The sequence below is a fragment of the Gobius niger genome (genome assembly GCF_951799975.1).
Source record: "Gobius niger genome assembly, chromosome: 14".
NCBI lineage: Eukaryota > Metazoa > Chordata > Actinopteri > Gobiiformes > Gobiidae > Gobius > Gobius niger.
In genome coordinates, this window is record NC_136865.1 from 8881606 (window position 1) to 8902630 (window position 21025).

Genomic DNA, 21025 nt, shown 5'->3' on the forward strand with positions numbered 1-21025 from the left:
GAGAGCTTATGGTGCAACAGGTTGGAGACCCCTGCTCTGAGGCAACAATGCTCACCAGTTTTCAGCAAAGATTTTACATCCACTCATCCAAAACATGTACAAGCCAGTCTCCCTGGTAACAACACGAAACAAGCAAACCGATCAAGTTTACATTGTCTGCCTTTAGTACGTTCCGACTTTGCGCTCTGTTGTTCCTCACAGAAAGCGCTCTATTTTCGGTGAATTGCCGCCGCTTGAACAAAAGCGTTTGGACACAGATGACAGCACACAGCGATCCGGCTCTGAAAAGTACAAAAGCTCAAAGGTGGAGAGACACAGAAGGGGCCGGCTGCGCTGAGCGGTTGCTTATGATAGCGCTGTCGATGGAACAGAAAGTGCCTGGATGTGCGCTTATTAGCCCACCTCCATTTGGATCATGTTTTCAGTAATGAGTCAGGAGAGGGCTGATGGCATCGAGATCAGCTGGATATGAAGATAATGGCTGATAAAATATACAAAACATAGGCGTTCACAGCGCAAGCAAATATTAGTGAGGGGATTTGCTAAGACAGACTCCAAGATTGGATTTGTTGTTGCTGTCAGCTCCGAAATCAATGGGATTTTCAGAAAAAAAACATTGCACTTGCAGCACAGATGCATGTACACAGCGACTATGCTATTAGAGGTTATCAACTACACTTATATAATCAGACCTACGTTCACTTTCTGTTCTACACCTGAGCAACTTTACTGCAAAGAGTTGGACTGTGCTCGGCAAGCCTTCAACTGCACCGTGCAATAAAACAAATAAGGATATTAAACAGGTGTTTACAGCCGCACTGACCCATTTCAGATCAGCAAAGACTCATTATGGTCCCTCCAATGCTGACCTGCGCATGTTTTATTGTTGTATCCACTTGGCTGAAAAGTGAAAGCATAGACGAGACGAGATATGATACTTGATATGTTCAATATAAAGAATCGCAAATGTGGGAAATGCAGTTTTAGGAAGTAAAGCTACAATGTTTTACAAGTTTTTTTCCCTCACATATACTGAACCGATCGAGAGCTGTATCTACTTGTGATGGGATTCATGGCTCTTTATTGGGGGCTGATTATTTGGGCTCCGTTCATTTCAAAGTACCTTTCAAAAGACTGGCTTTTTTTGATGAAATATTTTGAAATGACGCCAGCAGGAATGATCATTTTCTAAGACGTGATTGCTAACAGGCACACCTTTTGATTTAAAGGAACAGGCCACCGTTTTTACATACTGAGATATGTTCTTACCTGAGCTTAGACGAGTTGATGAGTACCTGTCTGGTCTTTGTGCGTGCCCTCAATCACGCAAAACGACCAAAGATGATTCTAGCATTTGGCCTCTCCCAATGTATTCCTATAGCTCCAAACGGGGGTGAAGTTGGAGGCTGCCATGCTCTTCCACGGGCACACACAAAGACATAACAGATACGTGTCAACTCATCTATGTTCAGGTAAGAACATATCTCAGTATGGAAGAACTGTGTGCCCTAAGTCACGCAAAAAGACCAAAGATGTTGCTAGCATTTGGCCTCTCCCAGTATATTCCTATAGCTCCAAACGGGGGTGAAGTTAGAAGCGACAAAGCTCTTCCACGGGCACGCACAAAGACCAGACAGGCACGCATCAACTCGTCTAAGCTCAGGTAAGAACATATCTCATTATGTGAAAACAGTGGCCTGTTCCTTTAAGGTTGGGGCCAATGGTTGTATGACTCTCTAATCTAATGGTACATTTTCAGAATAATGAGACGTCGGACTAATGGGTTGTCGGACCAATGGCATGGCACCATAAAGATCAGGGAAGGACATTGAGCAAATTGTCCCCTGGGCCGTACTGTGGCATACATAATACATTTACTTGCAGCATAATATCTGATTATGGACCAGGCGAGGCCCACAAACCACACATTGGAATTCCCTGAGCTGCAACATTAATGGCAAACGGTGTCAATAGCGCACTGCCGGGAGCTACGATCAAACCGCCGACCTTTGGGTCCATGGACAAAGGCTTTACAAGACGAGCTGCTGCCTCACAAATTGCAGGTGCAAGTTTTCGACTCCTTTGTTGGATTAGCCCATGTTTTATAACCTGAAATGCTTTGGGGCATTGGAACTGCCGCTGCACATGGAAGTCTTAAATGAGCAAACATTCATAGACTTGATTCCACTACAGTCATTGGCATTACGGTGAAAGCAAGAGTTGAAATCATCAGAGAGTTTGTTGATGTACGGTCTTAAAAAAAAATACTGTGTGATCCTTAAAAGCTTCTAATCCATACAATATTACAGGAGCAGCCGTGTTTAAACAGCTCTTTTCCCACAACGTCCCGAACGAACAAGGTGAATTGCGTAACTGGCTCTCCCGTCGAGCTTGGCAGGTGAGCTGAGCCGTCTCTTTAAGCGCAGTTTGTAGAAGCAATGGCTCGGAGCTAACAGTGGCTCAGCTGTGGAGTTAAAGCCGGAGCTTATAGGCAGGAGCCGCGCCATGGCAAATATTGACTTGTTCGACCGAGCGTGAGAAAACGCATCCCCAGTTTTTAAAGGCGCATACAGCAAAAGGCACCTCCGCCGCCGCCGCCGCTCCTCCTCCTCCACTGGCTGCTGCAGAGGAGAGCGCCATAAGGAGTCATCAAATATTCACAGTATTAGCCCACTTCGACTCATTTTCCATTCAAAGCGGTGCGCGGTTTCTAGTGCAAAGGCGTTACCGCGAACCAAGCCGCTTATTAGGCAGACTAAGTGCATTTGAGTACTTTCTACTCTTCTGATTAATCGGGTCACTATAACTTACTTCTGCATGAGTCAAATGATTCCAAGGCGATTTGTACTTGAGTGAATATTTAGATTTTTCTTACCTACAAGGTTCGACAGTATCACAAGTTATTAAGATGCCCAGAAGTCCATTGAAAGCCTGAATAATGGTTAATATAGGAAAGGGACGGGGTGGTCCGGGAAAGGGGCCACGTGTTGCCCCCGTTTAGCTTTTCAGTCCGGCCCGTGAAGGGTTAAAGCTTGACCAATGCCTCAGATCAGATAGAGGTCTTCAAACCTTTTTTTTTTTACTCCATGAGCTGCTTTTACACAACAAAAATGTCATATGCTTCAAAAAGACATTAAAATCCGACTTTCAGGAGAATTAGTAGCCAAGATGAAAATTGCTTGAGTTTAGTCCTTATAATTTACTATAATGACTCAAATGCTGGCAAAAGGAAAATGCAAATCTAAAATGTGCGTCATCAAGCGTATGTAGAAATGTAGAAAGGGTTGGGCGAGCTGCTGGTTGGAGATCCCTGGTTTAGAGAATGCCTACTACTAAACTCATGCCACATGTACTTTTACCTTACTTGGCTTTAAAGATAAACTCTTGTGTTTTAGTGCTGTTATGGACCTCTCTGTGTCTCTGGGCCTCTCTGTTTAGATGTGCTGGAGGGGAATTTCTGGGCGTGGCCCATGGAGGAGACAGCAAGTGGGTCATGATCTAATCACAAGTCCGACAACGAATTTCGGCACCAGCCATGCACTGCGCCATTGCTGTCCGGCTTTGCCACTCGGACCATAGAGAAATTGACCCAACCTCCTCCACTGATTGGCACACCTGCACTTTCGGATATATTCCCCATTTTAATAATACCCTTTTAACATTTTAAACTTTGTAATAAGATTAAAAGGGACTAGATGCAAGTTGGTCATTTTTATACTCACTACTGCCACCCCAGATCTTACGCGTAACTGCAGCTTCTATATTAAGCTTAAGCATGACGGCACTTCAGACCCGAATTAATGTTTTAAGTGACAGTTCAGAATTTTAAAAGCAGTTGTAGTGAACAGGTCTGAGCTCATTCTACATATTAGGACACTGCTGGAACATGTAGGGGGAGGAAAATACTTAATTTTAACATTTTTTTAACTCCGTCTAGTCCTTTTAACCTTTTTAAACTTGAACCGGCTTGTGCATTTTGTCCACCTTGAAAGCTGGTTGGTCAGATAGAACTCTGGGCGTTACATGCTTATAACGCGCTGTGCGTCGGGCACCAAGTCTCCGAGGGGCACCACAATGTGATGGAATGGCATTGTACAGTATTTGCGCCACTGTTTTATTAATGCAACAATGACAAAAGAACGACTGACACCAAACTTAAACAACCTTTTGGTTTTCATTCTGGAAATCACAATCTGCAGTGTTGTATTTGTTTGACAACCTATAAAATGCTTAGTGACACATCCTTGTGTAAAACCGCATTGCGGCCCTTAGGTCGAAGCATTTGCCCGTATCCAGCACAAGACCTTTAAATCTAATCTTTGTACAAAACAACTCTGTGACCTTGCTGTTAACTCGTATTGCCTTGCTAATTGCGCAACATAGTTAGCGCAGTAAGACGTGGCTGCATTCGCTCTGCTCAATAAACTTTGAGTTTTAGCCAGCAGCCCGAAACACCTTTTATACTAATGTATTGTTTCCCTGCCCCATCACTATTATTATTCCTTTACATAACAGTATCTTAGGAATTGACTCACCGAGAGCCTAAAGGTCCATCCACATCAGCAAACTCCATTGTGCTCCTTGTAGTATTATATGACCCTGGCAAGTTTCCATGTTTCCTTGGCTCTCGACACGTCACTTGTTTTGACTTGTACATGTGTCACTTGCATCCAAAACAACTTCAGGCCTGCCACAGCCCCATGACGTGGGCAGCTACGAAGTACACTCTTTCCCCAGGGAGGAATACTCCGGAGAGGTGAATACTATACACCGCAGTGCTTTGTTCCACAGTGAGATTACCAGTGTTTGTTTACACAGGGATGTTGTGTTGGTGTTAAGTATATCATGCAATGCAATCGACCAGAACCGTTTAGAAAAAGGAAAGGGGTACGTCGATGTGAGTTACTTTATTAGTTTTTTTTTCTTTTATAGCATCTGAATCCACAACCTTTTTTGTTTTAATTTGGGGCATTGTGTTGTTGCGCTTAGAAGTGACCAGCTGGCAAATTGAGGAATGCCTCTGTCCCAGCCAAGTCCCCCATTGAGGAAAATCTATTTGGACAAAGCTTGGATAACTTTGCTTTCAAGTGCTTTCACAAATATTCACCTTGTAAGGCTCCCGCCACTCTGTTTGACTCACCAATGGGATGGATCAATCACGCAGCAGTATGAGCGTGAGGGAACAGGCTTTGACTGTCAACATCCTTAATACTATTTCTAAAACATGGCGATATGGCTACTTCACATTTACAAAAACACTCCTTTTATTTTTATTACGTACCATAAAAACTTGGCTGGAAAAAAGCCTCCTCTAAGATTTTTTTTTTAATTCATTTTGTTTTAAAAGGGTGCTATTCCATTCAACAACTACCATCAAAATCATAGAAATGCCATTATCTGAGCCTTTTCCTTCAAATGTGTTCTGTTAGGCATTTGTCAGGCAACAGCTTCTCTGACTTGTTTGAATTCAGTGTTGTATTCCCATGAAATGGATGGTGCAGCCAGTCCCTATGTCAAAGTATGGCGAGGTATGACATGTCCGTTTTATGGCATTAATGTACTATCTGTGGTTTCTCTATTATCAACATATTATACGATACTGATTACTGGATGCGTTTCCAACCCCTCCAAAAGCATAAACTTAACTGAATACTATTCAGCATTTCGCTCTGTTCATTCATTACTGATTTCTATGTACACTTTGACCTGGATCGTTCTTAATTTGGGATGTTTGATGGCTAATAAACACTGAAATGTTTACCCAGATGCTGGCTTGCTAACTGCCCACAAACGGCACTTCTTTTTTATTTCTAAGGCAGCCACTACAATACATACAAAAATGCTTACCAGATATCGACACCAATACTTGTGTTCGCATCAAATAGCAGTGCAGAACATGACACCAAACTGATCTCCACACAAAAAAAAATCTTGTAAGTAAAAGTTTTGTAGCACATTAATGAAGTGTTGTGACCCTAACTGAGACCCAGTATTGTCCAATTTTCTTCTCTGGCGAACCTTTAGGACTTACTTGCATTGCGTTTGGAGTGACTTACATTATACTTACACAAATCAGCCCTGCCTACAGCAATGTGACACAAAGACAGTGACTTCACTCAATGACCTGCAGCCATGAGTCAAACTGTTCTCATCTCTATCGCCCACTATGTTTAAGGGAACATACACACGACACAGTCTTGTCTGCTGTTCTATGGAGAATCCTAGACAGTGGTGGTCGGACTGGTTTTGTGTTGTGTTTGGGTGACTCACAGTCGGGTGCCTGTAGGCCGTTTTCATGATGAAATCTGACTCAGAGTACCACTACTTTCACTGGAAATACTATGGCTACAATATCTGCAAAGTGACATCATCCAAAATTTACACTCCTTTTACAGTCATGTACATTCCACTGGCTTATTAGTATATTGGTATATTAGAAACTACATTTCGGGGGGAAAAAAAGAAAAAGTACTATAAGATCTATGACTTGATCATGTAACTTATGATGGTGGGAATTAAAGAAAGAGTAATTGTTAAATGCCACAACGAAAGGGTCCTTGGGAAAAACAACACCGGCCCAAGAAAACTATCCTGTGGTACTCCAAGGAGGATATACTATATGTGCACTTGTTGGTAAATATTTTAAGTAATATTGGAAAAATAAGTAAAATATATTTCTCTACTATTGTGATAGAGGTATTTAAAGCTGTCAACTGGACTGAGTTGTTTGAAATAAGGATGTTTGTATGTCCTGTCATTATGTCATTGTATTTGTTTTGTTTGTTCAACAATGATGGTGAACTACAGGACAACTGAGAGCTTACACAAGCCTTTGGTCTTGTTGTAGCGAATAGAGATAATTTTTATTTATTTATTTGATAGGGACTGTGCATATTAATTAACAGCTGCACATATGCACTGTAAATATGCCAGATTATAGCAGAGATGCTAGTTTCCATGTTTAGTCCCTAGGCAGGCGACAAATACACAATCTACAATGTGTAACAACACATAGCATAACAGGCATAACAAAGATTGTGATTCATTAGTTTTGATGTTTTCACTCTACATACTTGGTTGTGGTGAGCTATTAATGTAACCATAGCTGGCCTCGGGCTCACTGCACCTCGGTAAGGCAGCCGGTAAAGCGTTTTGGCCAAGGACTACTGGTCAGAGCTCTGAAATCGAAACGCCAACCAAAGATGACCTTTCTAAAGCCCGAGCCCCATCACATCAAGTTTTTATTTTTAGGAAAATGACAAGACATTCAAAGTACGTTCACCTCATGCAGTGATAGACGACTTTCTTTGTTGAAAACATTGCTATATGGTACAGATCAGATTCTTTGAGGAGCCTTTACGATAGTAAATGGTGCAAAACAGCAGAACAGGACCCGACATGATCATTGAGACTGTTACCTCACTGAACAACACAACACACTCACGTCTGTAGACTGGAGCACTGAGGTGATCAACATTCCAGACTGCTTCATAAGCTGTAAGCACTATTTCTGTTTTCACATGGAGGACTAGGTGAGTCAGGTGTCTCTGCTCTCGCTCTCGGTACATGAGGCAATTTAGTAGAGCCGTGTAGCAAACTTACTTAGATAATGAAATGGACTACAAGCACACACTTCAAGGCCCTTTTTTTCCCCTTCTTTTTACAAGGTTCTAAATGAAGGGTAAGCTTAAGTTGCATTTGTGGTGGACCAATTCTCTTCTTTGTCAAAAAGACTGCTGGCCAAAACCTCCCAACCATGGTCCAAAGTGAAGCACCACTTTCTATGAATCCTATTGTACATCATGTAACGTATAACCCAACCAGGGAATTTGGGGGTTGGTGTCACCTGGGAGTATTTTTTTTTATAGTACTTTAACAGGTATTTGATGGATGTGTATAGTGCAATCTTTCAAATCCTTTTGGGGGCCAGAGGTTTTATGCTGATGGACTGGCCAATCCCTCTTCGAAATCATACTTTATTTTGGCTTTTAAACTATTTTTGGACACCGTAGCCTTGGCCTTTTTCTGTTGTTTAACTTCACTAAAGATGTGTGTGTATAGAGAATACCCCTATGTCCGGGCTGGTATAGGGTAAAGACAAAGACTTCTTCAGGTTGCGGGCTACCAGCAATCATGGAGGAAGAGAGTTTGTTCTCTCACCGAGCAAGTTTGGTGGATTTCAAAAACTCCGAGCGGCTTCAGGGATTACTCTGCGTGACGTTTACGGGTGTGTGCAGGCATTTTGAGTGCTGAAGAACCCTCAGGTAAGACGGAATAAAAACATGTGTGTATGTTGTCGGTGGTGAAACTCTCTTCTGTGAGCAGATTGTGAAGATGTTTGCTCACAAGTTTTATTTTCTCTCCTTTACAACCACTGCCAGGATTATGTACTTTACATAAGAACTATTTGTACAACCTTTCTTGATGTATTCATTATTATAAGGTAAACTACAAAATTACCAAGTCCAAGGCGTGTTAAGAAGCGGTAAAAGCCTGAGTGAAGCATGCTGAGATGAATGAGCTAAAATCCCTTGGAATCAACCAAACTGATCAGACTGGTGTTTACTGATGACTCTCACCGGAGAGAAAGAGTTTGCTTTGCCGTTCTTGTGACGTCAGCGGCGGATGAGCTTACCAAACTCGGCATGAACGATGTGTAACATTCACTGACCTCATTGCTTACCTGCAGACAGTCGTGAATCTTCTCTGCCCCACGCTATGCCATTTCACGCCGGCGCACCACTCGACCTGATTGCTCACATGAGTCATGCACTGAGTACGAGTGCACGGCGGTGAAGGCGATTTTCTTCGGCGAGCGCATGGGGGTGAGACAATGCCAGTGCAATGGGATGTTTTTATTTACCGGCTCTGTTGGAATTGATGGAAAATGCATTGCACATTTTTGACCTTGTGTTAAAATGTGTACCTTTTTTAAGAAGAGGTTTTGAATTCTCGGTTTGTGCGTGCTCATATTCGATGCACGTTTGTCGAGGCAATTTTGATACCTGCAAAAAATGTAATTAGCTACAAAGAAGGTCAACATGGAACTCAGCAAATCTTTCAGTAAAAACAGATCGCAGGCCGAGCCACGAGTATCAGCGCGACGCTGTGGACAGATCTGCAGCCGGTTCAGTGGCAGTGACAGGTTGCATTTTGCTGTGGGGGTTTGGACATTTGTGTAAAATAGTATTGCAGTGGAAAGCATTTATTCGCTGTCATGTCAAGCATACTGAAACCCCTTAGTGTCTGGTCTTATATGTGAAGAGAGCGTGGCAGGCATGAGACTCTTGGCGTGCGTCAGCAGAGCCTCAGGGATACAAGCAGCAGGGATGATTGTGTTTATGAGAAACATGACGGGAGCATGGGAAAACGGGTGTGTCGCTGCACTGGATGTTAGGTAAGGTTCACGTGTCGCAAGTCTGGCATGGATACACTGGCTCAAAGCATTGTCACCTCCTGTCCTGAGTCACTGGATGACATTCTCTAATACAGTGCTTCTCAAGCTGCGGTCTGTGTGTACAGTCATCTGCAAATGTAGTTTGAAATCATGTTTTTGCGCTATAGAAATGTATTTAAGTTAGGTGTTTTTTCTGGTTTACACCCAGTTTAGACCCAGTTTATAATTTAGCCCAATTGAAGTATAATTAAGACCTGTTTCGTTCTGATTTGATCTTGATCTAGACCTTACGGTGTTTGAAACTATTTAGGCAAGGCACATTTATTTATGCAGTACATTTCATGCACAAGGCAACACCAAAAATAAAAGCACAATAAAAACATAAAAAAAACAAATCAAATACAACTCACAAAAATATAAATATGTATATATTAAAATTATTAAAAGTAGTTAAAATACTTATAATTATTGCCATTGACAACTAGCCTAGGAATCACAATGCTGCCATGTGCGCTCGAATCACTTCGAAATGCACAGCATGGCCAAAAAAGCTTTAGACCGTGTTCTAAACAGTTTAGCTCGAAAGTTTACAGTGGGTACGTCATACATCATCTGATGGGATAATCCGGTTGACGATACGACTATGGACAATCCTAAACCACAAATCTATTACGAGAAAATGAATTGGTGGGCCCCAGACTAAATATACTTGTGATATTTTGTCTGGCAATCGCCAGGCTAATTGCCAACAGCAAATAGGCATGTTTTCAGCCTGGACTTAAACATAGTCAGAGTTGAGGCCTGTCTCACGTCCTCACTTCCTCATTTACTTGGTGTGAAAGGTTTGAGAACAAGTGCCTAAAGGTGCGTACATAGCAAACGCGGATCCCACAAGAGGAGGAATTGTATGCTTCAATAAATTTACTGTATGAAACACAAACGCAATAATAAATGCACTGGATTACAAACTTGTTTAAACAGGATTTTATCACGAGATGATCGCTGGACAGACAGGTATAAGCCACACATGTTTAATATCTGGGAGAGGCAGGAGAAAGGAAAGAGGCGAGGTTTGCGTTAAGTGTCAGAGAAAGGTGGTAAAACTATTCCACTGTCACCAAAGCACAAGCAAAGAATCAGGAAAACAAATACAAACGATAGAACCATTTTTTATTTTTTTTTATTTTTTTTACATATTACCAACTCTTCGAAAAAAGGCTTAACATATGCCTGTTCCTTATCATTAACTTACGATTTCCAAGTGAAATACAACTTAAAGGTGCCTTTACTTTCGATCACGGTGATCTCAACAACGCTCCAGGATCACATGTTTTGTAGGTTTTCTGGTTCTGTCAGCAGTGAAAACCTTCCAAACACTTGATCCATTGTCTTTGCATTTATACATAATTACTACATTATTTGCTTTGCATTAGTTCGTGACTAACTATTAAACGGATATTAAGTAGTGTAGTAAAGAACAAGATGTTATTGGAAAGTACAATTTGGACTTTCAGATTAACATGAACTAATAGAAATCCATCAAAATGTGGCTAAATAAATTTGGAGAGATGTTGTGTAAAGATGAAGTGGTTCCATTAACAGGAATTCATCAGGCCAGAGCAGCTTTTATGAATTAAGCTGCTTACATAAGCTGATGGTGAACTGATGGGCCGACAAAGAAACCAGAGGCTAAACCAAACACTACTGTTGGAGTGAGCACACAACTGCTCCAGCTTCATCCATCACTCACAGGCCTCGAGGTGGTTAATGATTGCACCATCATTATTATTCACCCGCCTCTTTCTTAAGCACATCACATTGGATTCAGGAAGTATTTATCCCTCTCAATGCCATAAAGTTGGGGTGTGATACTACAAATATTTTTTTTAAATTAATATTCGAAATTACATTAAATTAAATATATATGAAATTGGAAATATGGAATTATTAAAGAGACTATATGGAGTTTAAAAATGTTGAGTATTTTCCTGCCCCTACATGTTTCAACAATGTCCTAATGTGTAGAATGAGCCCAGCAATATTCACCACAACTGCCTCTAAAATCCTCACTCAAAAAGGTGTTAATTCGGGTCCGAAGTGCCGTCATGCACGAGCTTAATATAGAAGGTGCAGTTGCACGTATGACCTGAGGGGGCAGTAGTGAGTATAAAATGGCGAACTTGCACAGTAGCCCCTTTAATAAAAGATGTATTTCAACATTTTATTGAATGTTCTCAAAATTCTAAATTGAGAGCAATCAAGCTCAATAGTCCCGCCCACTTCCGGTCACGTGTCTGGATCCGACGTAAAACAGCATACATTTTTCGAAAAATTTAAATATTAAGAGATTAGAAGCACGACGGCAGCTAAAAAGCTATGTGCTAACTACCGACCATTGCACGGATATTTTACAAGAAAGAAAACACTCAATACACTCAATCAATGATTTGATAACTTTTCAGTTTGTAACAAATCTCTTATGTCCATGAGTTAGCACATAGCTGATTAGCCGGTGTCGTGGTGTTAATATTTTGATTTTGTATGTATAAAATAAATGGGACATTTTATGTCAGCTCCAGAGACGTGACCGTATGTGGGTGTTTCTGTTGAGCTTTTCAAGTCACGGCAACATGTAAACAACAACTCCCTCTCTCTTAGTACAGCTGTGTTTGCCTTTTTCTGTGAACTGCATTTGTGGTTGCTGTGCTCCACATTGTTTTACTTTTGTTCGTCTTTGCTGTGTTTTTGTGGAGGTTCAGTGGATTTTGTTGCTGCAGAGAGTCCATAATGGTCCTAAAGGAAGCAGCTTTTTAAAGTAAACTAGCTTATGAGCTGAAGACATTTGAGACCTACAAATGTCTTCTTCTGAAACACTGAACAGGCACCAAGAGCCCCCACACCTGCAGCACAGTGGAGGCGTCACAAGAGGAGCTACAGGAAAGAAGGAAGGGACAAACGAGGAGATGGTGAAAGACTGTTGTGGAGCCGAGGGAGCTGCGCAGGAGGAAGCAGAAGGAGGAGGAGCTGACCAGTGCAGGACACCATGCTCTGAAACGGGGACAGATCAAGGAGGCGCTGCACAGTTTCAGAGGATCAGAGGAGACTGAAAGCAACTAGCCAGGTTTCCTCCAGGTGCTATGGTTTCCTCTACCTCTAGAAACATGCTGGTCAGGTTGGCCCACAGTGGTAGCACTGCTCAGTCGCAGCGGCTTAGGACTAACACCTGAACATTATGGAAAGACAGATGCTCGTCATCAGGGGGGTGTGGCCAAGCAGAGGGGAAAACCGGCATCCGAAACTAGCGTTAGCATTATGTAGCATAAAATTAATGTTAGCATTATAGTTAGCATTCTTCGTTATGTGTTTAAATATGTTTAAATAAAGCACTGGTGGAGTAACAGACGGAAAGATAATCGTTTTTTCTCCTCTCTGTCAGTTTCATACATTTATGGGCTATTCCAGAGATGCCATCTGAAGGGTCTGAATATTTCATATTAGTATATAGGCCTATAGTTTGGAAATGTTTCATTTTCTTTCTTTGGCAGAAGTCTTTTTATATATATTTGTAATTTTAATGTATAGGGTAGATGTGCATGTATTCTTATAGGAACTATATATATAGAATCAGACTGCCTTGGAGACACCTGGAGCTGTTTTGTTTCATTTATACTTGTTCCTTCTATATAGCTGAACTCTCTCCCAAGCGCTCTCAATTCTTTTCACAAACATCGATTGACCGCCACAGATTTTAACCCTATAGGCTATTATGCACGGGAGTGTCACGTGACTTCTGAGTGGATCCTAAGTCAGTGCTTGCTCATTCTGTCTCAGTTATTTCCCTATTGTCTAAAAAAAAAAAAATAGCGCAAGATTACATGGCAGGCAGTGAGTTTCTGGTGGACAGTCACAAACATTGCATCGGTAACAAAAAAATCTTCACGGTAAGTGTTTTTGTCTTTAGTGTCGAACACTAAACACCAATAAATTATTTTGAATGAGCCTGTCTTTAGCGTAAATACTTTTTTGTTTGTTTTTAGTGGTGTTGTTTTTTGATACTCTGAGAAGTCCTACCTAAAAAAACGTTTCCTGCAGTCAAGAATTTACATCCAATGTAATGTTTTTAACACGTTGATTTGTGCAAGACATTGCTAATGCTTAATGGGAAAATGGCCACGCAAGCACTGGCTTGTTTGAACTCAAGATGTCACACTTGTCTGCCCTCACGCCAGGAGGAACATTGGGCCCTGGATCTTTTGACATTGCGGAGGTTTATTGAAACAATGCCACAGTGAATGTGTGCTGTAATCAAAGCTATAAAGGTGGTTCAACCAAATATGAGTGCCCTTTATTTTGTGGCAACTTTTCTTTTTGTGGATGGGCACTGTCTCCATCTCAATAATATAGGTTTTGTTATGTTTAAAGGAATAGGCCACCGTTTTTACATACTGAGATATGTTCTTACCTTAGCTGAGACGTGAAGTTAGAAGCTACTTGGATCATGTAACTTTCCACGTAACTGTATTTAAATCGGAAATACGTTGAAGAGCTTGGTCACTTCTAACTTCACCCCAGTTTGGAGCTGTAGGAATATGCTGGGAGAGGCTAAATGCTAACAACATCTTTGGTCTATTTACGTGACTGAGCGCACGCACAAAGACCAAACAGGTAAACATCTAAACTAAGGTAAGAACATTATCTCAGTACGGAAAAAATGTCGCCTATTCCTTTAAAGAAGAACAAAGTAACTTGTTTACCTGACAGCGGTAAAGTAAATTGTGCACTCTACCGGCCATAAGCGCCACTGCAAGTGTCGTACCACGTTGCGTTTTTTTACTCATTAATTGTCCGAGAGAGTAAATACTACGCTGACAGAGAAGACAAAGGGAGAGAGGGATATTGTACATCCAATTACACAATGGAAACATTTTTTTTCATTCAAACTTGGCTGTAAATACTGTTCAAGTGGTGGTAGCCTGCAGTTAGCTTTGCCCGTTAGCCTGTTTGTTGTTTTAATGGGATGATTGGGGGGTCTTTCATCTCCCCCTGGTATCTCTGGCCAGAAAACCACAACTGCAACTTGACTACCACTGGGTCGGAGTCACCAATACACAAGAAGAAGAAGAAGAAGAAGCTAACAGGTTACACAGCTAACTGCGGGCTAGCGCCTCTTTAACAGTATTTACAGCCACGTTTGAGTGAAAAAAAAAAGATCTCCATTGTGTAATTGGATGTACAATATCCCTCTCTCCCTTTGTCTTTTCTGTCAGCGTAGTATTTACTCTCACGGACAATTAATGAGTAAAAACCCGTAACATGCTACGACACCTGCAGTGGCGCTTATGGCCTCTAGGGGCATGAGTTACTTAGTTCTGCTTTAAGATGCTTATGCAATATTTATGATTATTCTCCTCACTGTTGTTCCATTTCGAAAGTCAATTTAGCTGCTGAAATTGAATATTAGATCTTTTCACAATGTTTATTTTGTGTCACTTACGATCCACACTCCATTGCCCGTGTTGCCCGTTGTAGTAACAATGATTATTTAGCATTGGCGCTTTGTTGCCGTTGCGTTATTTATCAGCCGGTATGATTGCACGGCTGAGTGCGTCTGATGGTTCTCACCCTCCCACTGCGCTTTAGCATAATGACAACTCACACACTCTCAATAACAGGGGGACGCACTGTCTGCTCCCTCGCACACATCTGTCTATTATAGTGATGAACCGAGATCTGATGCTCATAATCATATGTGCTGTTTGGAAAGGCCTTCTATTAGAAACACACGTGGATTTATGTGCATGACAATATTATATACAAAATCAACTTTAGCTGTGACGTTCCCTCATCAAATAAAAAAATACCTGGAGTAGTATCTTCGCTACATTCATGCAGGTTTGAGTAATCCTGATCCCTTTGGTTGTTTCTTCTTGTACTGCAGAAGCGCTCCCATCTATGTTTTCTGCATTTGAGATTGATCGATCATGTGTCACTTGTTTCATGACTTGAGGCTTAACCTGTTTACTGAGATATGTTCTTACCTGAGCGAAGACAAGTTGATGCGTACCTGTCTGGTCTTTATGCGTGCCCTCAGCACACATAAAGACCAGACACGGAGTCACTCACAGTTACATGACGCTCCAAGTGTGCTCTTTATCATCATGGCACTTTAGCCCGTCACAGACCGACAGGTGAAGAAGGAAGTTATGGTGGATCTGTGTACGTCAGAACTTTCATACTTCGGCTGGATGTACGAATAAAAGATTGTGGAGTCATGTTTGTCCCAGTTCCTCTGAGTCATGGTCAGGCCCATGTTACAGAAGAAGCTCATGAGGCTCATTTCTTTGACACCAGTTACTATAGTAATGTTGTCTCCAAAGTAAAAGAATATCTTCCACAGTCCTGTCCACCATTGTCATGACCCACCATTACTCGGAGGAACTGGGACACACATGACCCTGCATCAGATGATCTACTGTACATGGATATTTTTTCAAACCTTTATTTGCATCAATCATGTTCAGTTATAATTTCCATTCTATGTTCAATTTATTTACTACACACTTTTGTTTTTCCGAATTTACCACACATGTGTAAAGTTCTGTCTAATGCAGAATCTCCACGACTTCCTTCTTCACCAGAACAATGAGGCCTCAGCCTAACAAAGACCACATTAATGTCATGTCACTGTCACTCATGGTTTCTGACTGACGTCTAATCCTGAAGAAAGTCAATTCACATTTACACTGAGAGGGTTGGAAGTGGTTCAGTTATATGTTTGCCAGTCAGTTTGACCGAAACGTTGCAGCATTAAATACCGAAAAGAGTGCGATGGTGTGCGGGAGCATTGATTTTCTGTTGGGACTTTTTCCCAAAACAGTGTCTCTCCCTCACAGAAAAGCAATGCAAAGTCTAGGAATTGACCTTAGGACCATATTGATGTGAGAATGCCGACTGCGTAACCAAAGTTGAAAATAGTTCTCACTCTGTTTCTAGCTGCCCTGATTGCTATGTATGTATATGTCTGGCTGATGTTGTGCAGCCTGGAGTGGGCAGAAGGTAAAAACCTGCAGGCAAACATCAAAATAACCCGCTGCACCAAAGTTAAAAATATTCCTGTTTTCGAAGTGTGAAGCTACAGCCAATTGTAAACAGGCGGAGGAAAACTGCTGCTGCTGCTGAAAATAGACGGTGATGTGTTTTGCTACTCCACGCTGAACGTCACAAAAGCAAAAACTGAACCACTGACCACTGTGTGCGCTGTGCCACAAGTTAAAATCCACAGTGCGGCTCAAAATGCTTGTTTTCCTCTTCTCAGAATCATTGCAGCAAACTGAGCAGTGGACGGGTTACCATGGGATTAAGTGCCGCGCAAACGGTTGACTTGCTTTTGCGGTTCAAGGTTAGGCTATATACTCTCCTGGAATAGTTTCTCAAGCAAATGAAGACGAAAGGCAAGTTTAAGTCCTTGGAGGGAATTGATAGGCCAAGCACTCGCATTCTTCTATCCAAAGAATGGACAATGAGGCAGAGAAAGAGAAATGTTGCAAAGCTTTTGTCACATCTACTTCCTCATTGCGGGCAGCTCTCAAATAAGAGTACTGTCATTTCAAAAAATAATAAGCAGCCATTGCACAGCGGGAAGGCGGGTGCTTGCTGCGAAAAGCTCCCAACGCAAAAGAAAGTCGAATTTACATTAATAAATCACCCAAAGGAGTGTGTAAGCGTTAACTCAGAGTCTCTGTGCAGCAAACAGCCCAATGGACGGTTTGTCGCGACCTTGTGTGACTGGAGGAAGTGACAGAGTAAAGGCAGTTTCCTGTTTATGTTGGGCAGATAAGAGTGTCCTTAGCCAGAGGCGCGCTGGAGTGGTGCGAGAGCGGAGAAGAACGAAGGGTCTGGGCACATTCGGCACGTGCGCACACACACACGAGCGGCATAAGCGTTATTTACAGTCCACACGAGCCTGTTCAAAGAAGTTGTGAATCGATATACAAAAGTGCCATTTCTCATTTGCAAGCTCCAGATTTCAGTCAGTCGGCTTTAACTACAGGCCTCTCTTCTAGCAATAATTGAGACAATGTGCAAACAGGTTTTGGCAGTAAGATCTCGCAACAAAAGTGTGGGACTCATTCTGCTTCCTCGTTGAAAAGGTTAAAGCTGGTTTAATCAAAGAAAAAAAACATGTAGAAGAGTCTAAACTATAGTGCAGTGTTCACTTCTCAACACAGTCTTGCTCTGAGCTCTGGCTGAAACTCACATCTAACCCACTGAACAGTCTGGATGTGCAGCAGACAGGGCTGGGTACTGTGAAACCATACCAGCCTGGTCTCAAAACAAAGTTTAGGCACTACCGGTGTCGAAACAATGAAAGTATCAATGTTCTTATATCTTTAGATTCAAATTCTGATGCTGTTGGTCCAGGGACAGAATACGAGCGATCGCTGCGATTGTTTACTTCCGCAATTTTCACTGGATGTTTTGGTTAATGTTAGGCAACAACTGATGCATCCAGGCCTCGAACACGGTTTTATAATATGATCGACCTGTTACAGCGCAATGAGAAGCAATGCCCTGTTTGTGAACATTGTTTTTGCCGATCATAGGATTCTTATCATTTGTTCTTAATGTAAAATGCCTACCACGGTCCCCGGATGTGATGACCTCACGATCGCTCGTATTAAAGGAAGTGACTCGGTGGTTTCAGCTTAAATACTGTAAATGTTTTGTTGTTGTTGTCTTTGTCTTCATTTTGCCATTTTTCCCCCCAATGTTTGCCCCAGTTTGCCATTTTCTTCTTATTTGTTATATATATTTAAATTTTTTCTTGTTTTCCCAATTTTTTTTCGCCCACATTTTTCTTTTCTAATATGTTCCCTATTTCCCCCAATTCATTCCCCATTTTTCACACATTTCTTGACATTGGATATGGACCCGATATTGTAAATTTGCATATCTCGCAAATATTATTCTTCTGTTTTGTGTTTCTCTATGACAAATATATTGGCATACGTATCGGGTAAAGTATCGTTCAGGCATCGGTATCGAAAACCAAGTATCGTTAAAGTACTGGTATCGAAATAAAATGTAACTATACCCAGCCCTAGCAGGAGGGTCTGTGAACTGCGAAAGCCAAAAGCGAATTTGGGCGGCAATGACAGATTTTACACAACTACATCCAACTTTCACACTTTTAAATTTGAGATAATTCAAGTAGTGCAGCTTTGATATGCCCTAGTATGTTTCTAGCTTTCGCTGACCCTCCTTTTACCACTTTTACATCATGTTTTTTTAATATATATAATTATGAATAAATTAACTACTTCAACAAATTCTGAATTATGGATGTCACAAAGATGCTAAGACATGACGAGGTGCAATGTGGTTCAACAGCCCATAAATACCCGACATAAACAACGGAGAATGCTAACCATGATGCTAACATTAGCGCCATCCTAACCGCAAGCATCAAGTACGTTTATTTCTGGAGGGAACTCTGCTTAAAGGAATAGGCCACCGTTTTCACATACTGAGATATGTTCTTACCTTAGCTTAGACGAGTTAATTTGTACCTGTCTGGTCTTCACGTGGGCCCTCAGTCACGTAAACACAGCACTGACGGCGTTAGCATTTAGCCTCTCCTCTATGGTTACATGAAGTGTTACACTATAAAGTATAATTACACAAAATGAAATAATCTGGATTTTCTAAGCGGATAAAAAGGGGAACTTTTTTCGACACCTGCGCAGTAATATCTTTACTGTGCGGATGTTGAACTACTCCTGGTATTATTACGCCTTACAACGTAGTTCCCCTTTTTATCCGCTTAGAAAATCCACATTGTTTCATTTCGTGTAATTATACTTTTGTAGTGTAACACTTCACGTAACCATATTTAAATAGGGAAAACGTGGAAGAGCTTGGTAGCTTCTATCTTCACCTCGTTTGGAGCTATATAGGAGAGGAGGAGAGCCTAAATGCTAACGCCGTCTGCGCTGTGTTTACGTGACTGAGGGCACAGGTGAAAACCAGACAGGTACAAATGAACTCGTCTAAGCTCAGGTAAGAACATGTCTCAGTATGTAAAAACGGTGGCCTATTCCTTTAATGGGCTATATGCACACGTGACTCTACCTGTCCTGTTATTTGTTTATGAGTTAGTAGCGGTGTCTTGTCCAAAAAACAAAAAAAAAGCTCAAGATTACATGGCAGGCAGGGATTTACGGTTAAAACATTTAAAGTTAAAATCATTGCGTCACTGAAGGAAACTTCCTGTTCACCACTGAGGTCTTGAAGCTAACGGCTTACACTAAATAAAAATCAAAATGACACCAAGATTTTGAATGAGCTGCTCATAAAAAAGAAAAGAAAAATCAGCCTGTCTTTAGTATACTTTTCAGTTGTTTGTTTGTGGTTTTTTGTACTAGCCGTGAGCTCTGAGATAACAAGTCCTATCTCAGCGAACACAGACGTTTCCTGCAGTCACATATTTACATCTAACATAATGTTTTTAGTCAGTGACTTCCAATCAGTATCACACTGTCGATGTTTTCTTGAACTATTTGTTGATTTGTGCAAGACGTCCCTAATCCTTATTGGGACAGTGAGAGAGGAGATCTCACTCGGAAGAATGAGACAAAACCTTTGCATCTCATTCATATTTATGTGTGCTGAATATGCTTACGGCCCACCAGAAAACACCTAAAAAGAGGGATACATTGTGTTTTCAATAACGAACTGACTCCCCCTTCAGCTAGGCCACACCCCCGACCCCTAGTATGACACAATGCCGTCTGTATGTAACCAATAGTGGATTTGAACATGTTGACTTCACATCTAGGGAGCTTCTGAGCCATTTCTATGACAAATAAAAAAAAAAATCTCTCATACACTCCCATCTAATGCTAAATCCACAACTCCACTCGTGCCATCGATGTCATCTGTCACTCCTGCATATACTTGTCACCCTGTACATTCAGCACGTCTCGAGATCGGCTTCATTGTACAGGCTTCTCAAACTGCCACAAGACGCCATTTATTCTTTCATTCACTTGTAGTGGTGAGCTATTTCTGTAACCACTGTCTGTGCCAGCCGCCTCTTTGATGACCAACCCATTCATGCTGCGTTTTTGAAAGCCCATACATTTGGACTGCATTCAGCGCACAAATGACCTTCACTTACAAAAGCACGTCTCAGCTGATGTTTTTAGTCTTGTTGGAACTGCTTCACTCCAGGCTGTGAACCCTTTCGTCGCCAAAAAACGGGTCTGTGCATAGATACAGACGGCATCTCTGGAATCGCCCGTATATGGTCATGTTTGAAAACAGTTAAGGGGGAAAACAATTTGGAGAAAAATCGAAACGTTCTCTAATTATTCAAAAACTACTTTAACAAACGCTGAATTATGAATATAGTTTTCTACGAAATAAAGATGGAAAGACATAGAGAGGAGCAAAGTGGTTCAACTTCCCATAAATACATAAATAACGGAGAAGGCTAACACGATGCTTCATGTTAGCGTCGGGCTAATGCTGACGGTTAGCTAGCGCTAGCTACGATTGCCGTGTTTCCGCTTCTACTGAACAATCTGCTGTGAGAAAATATCCATATGGGCCCGATTTACGCTTGAC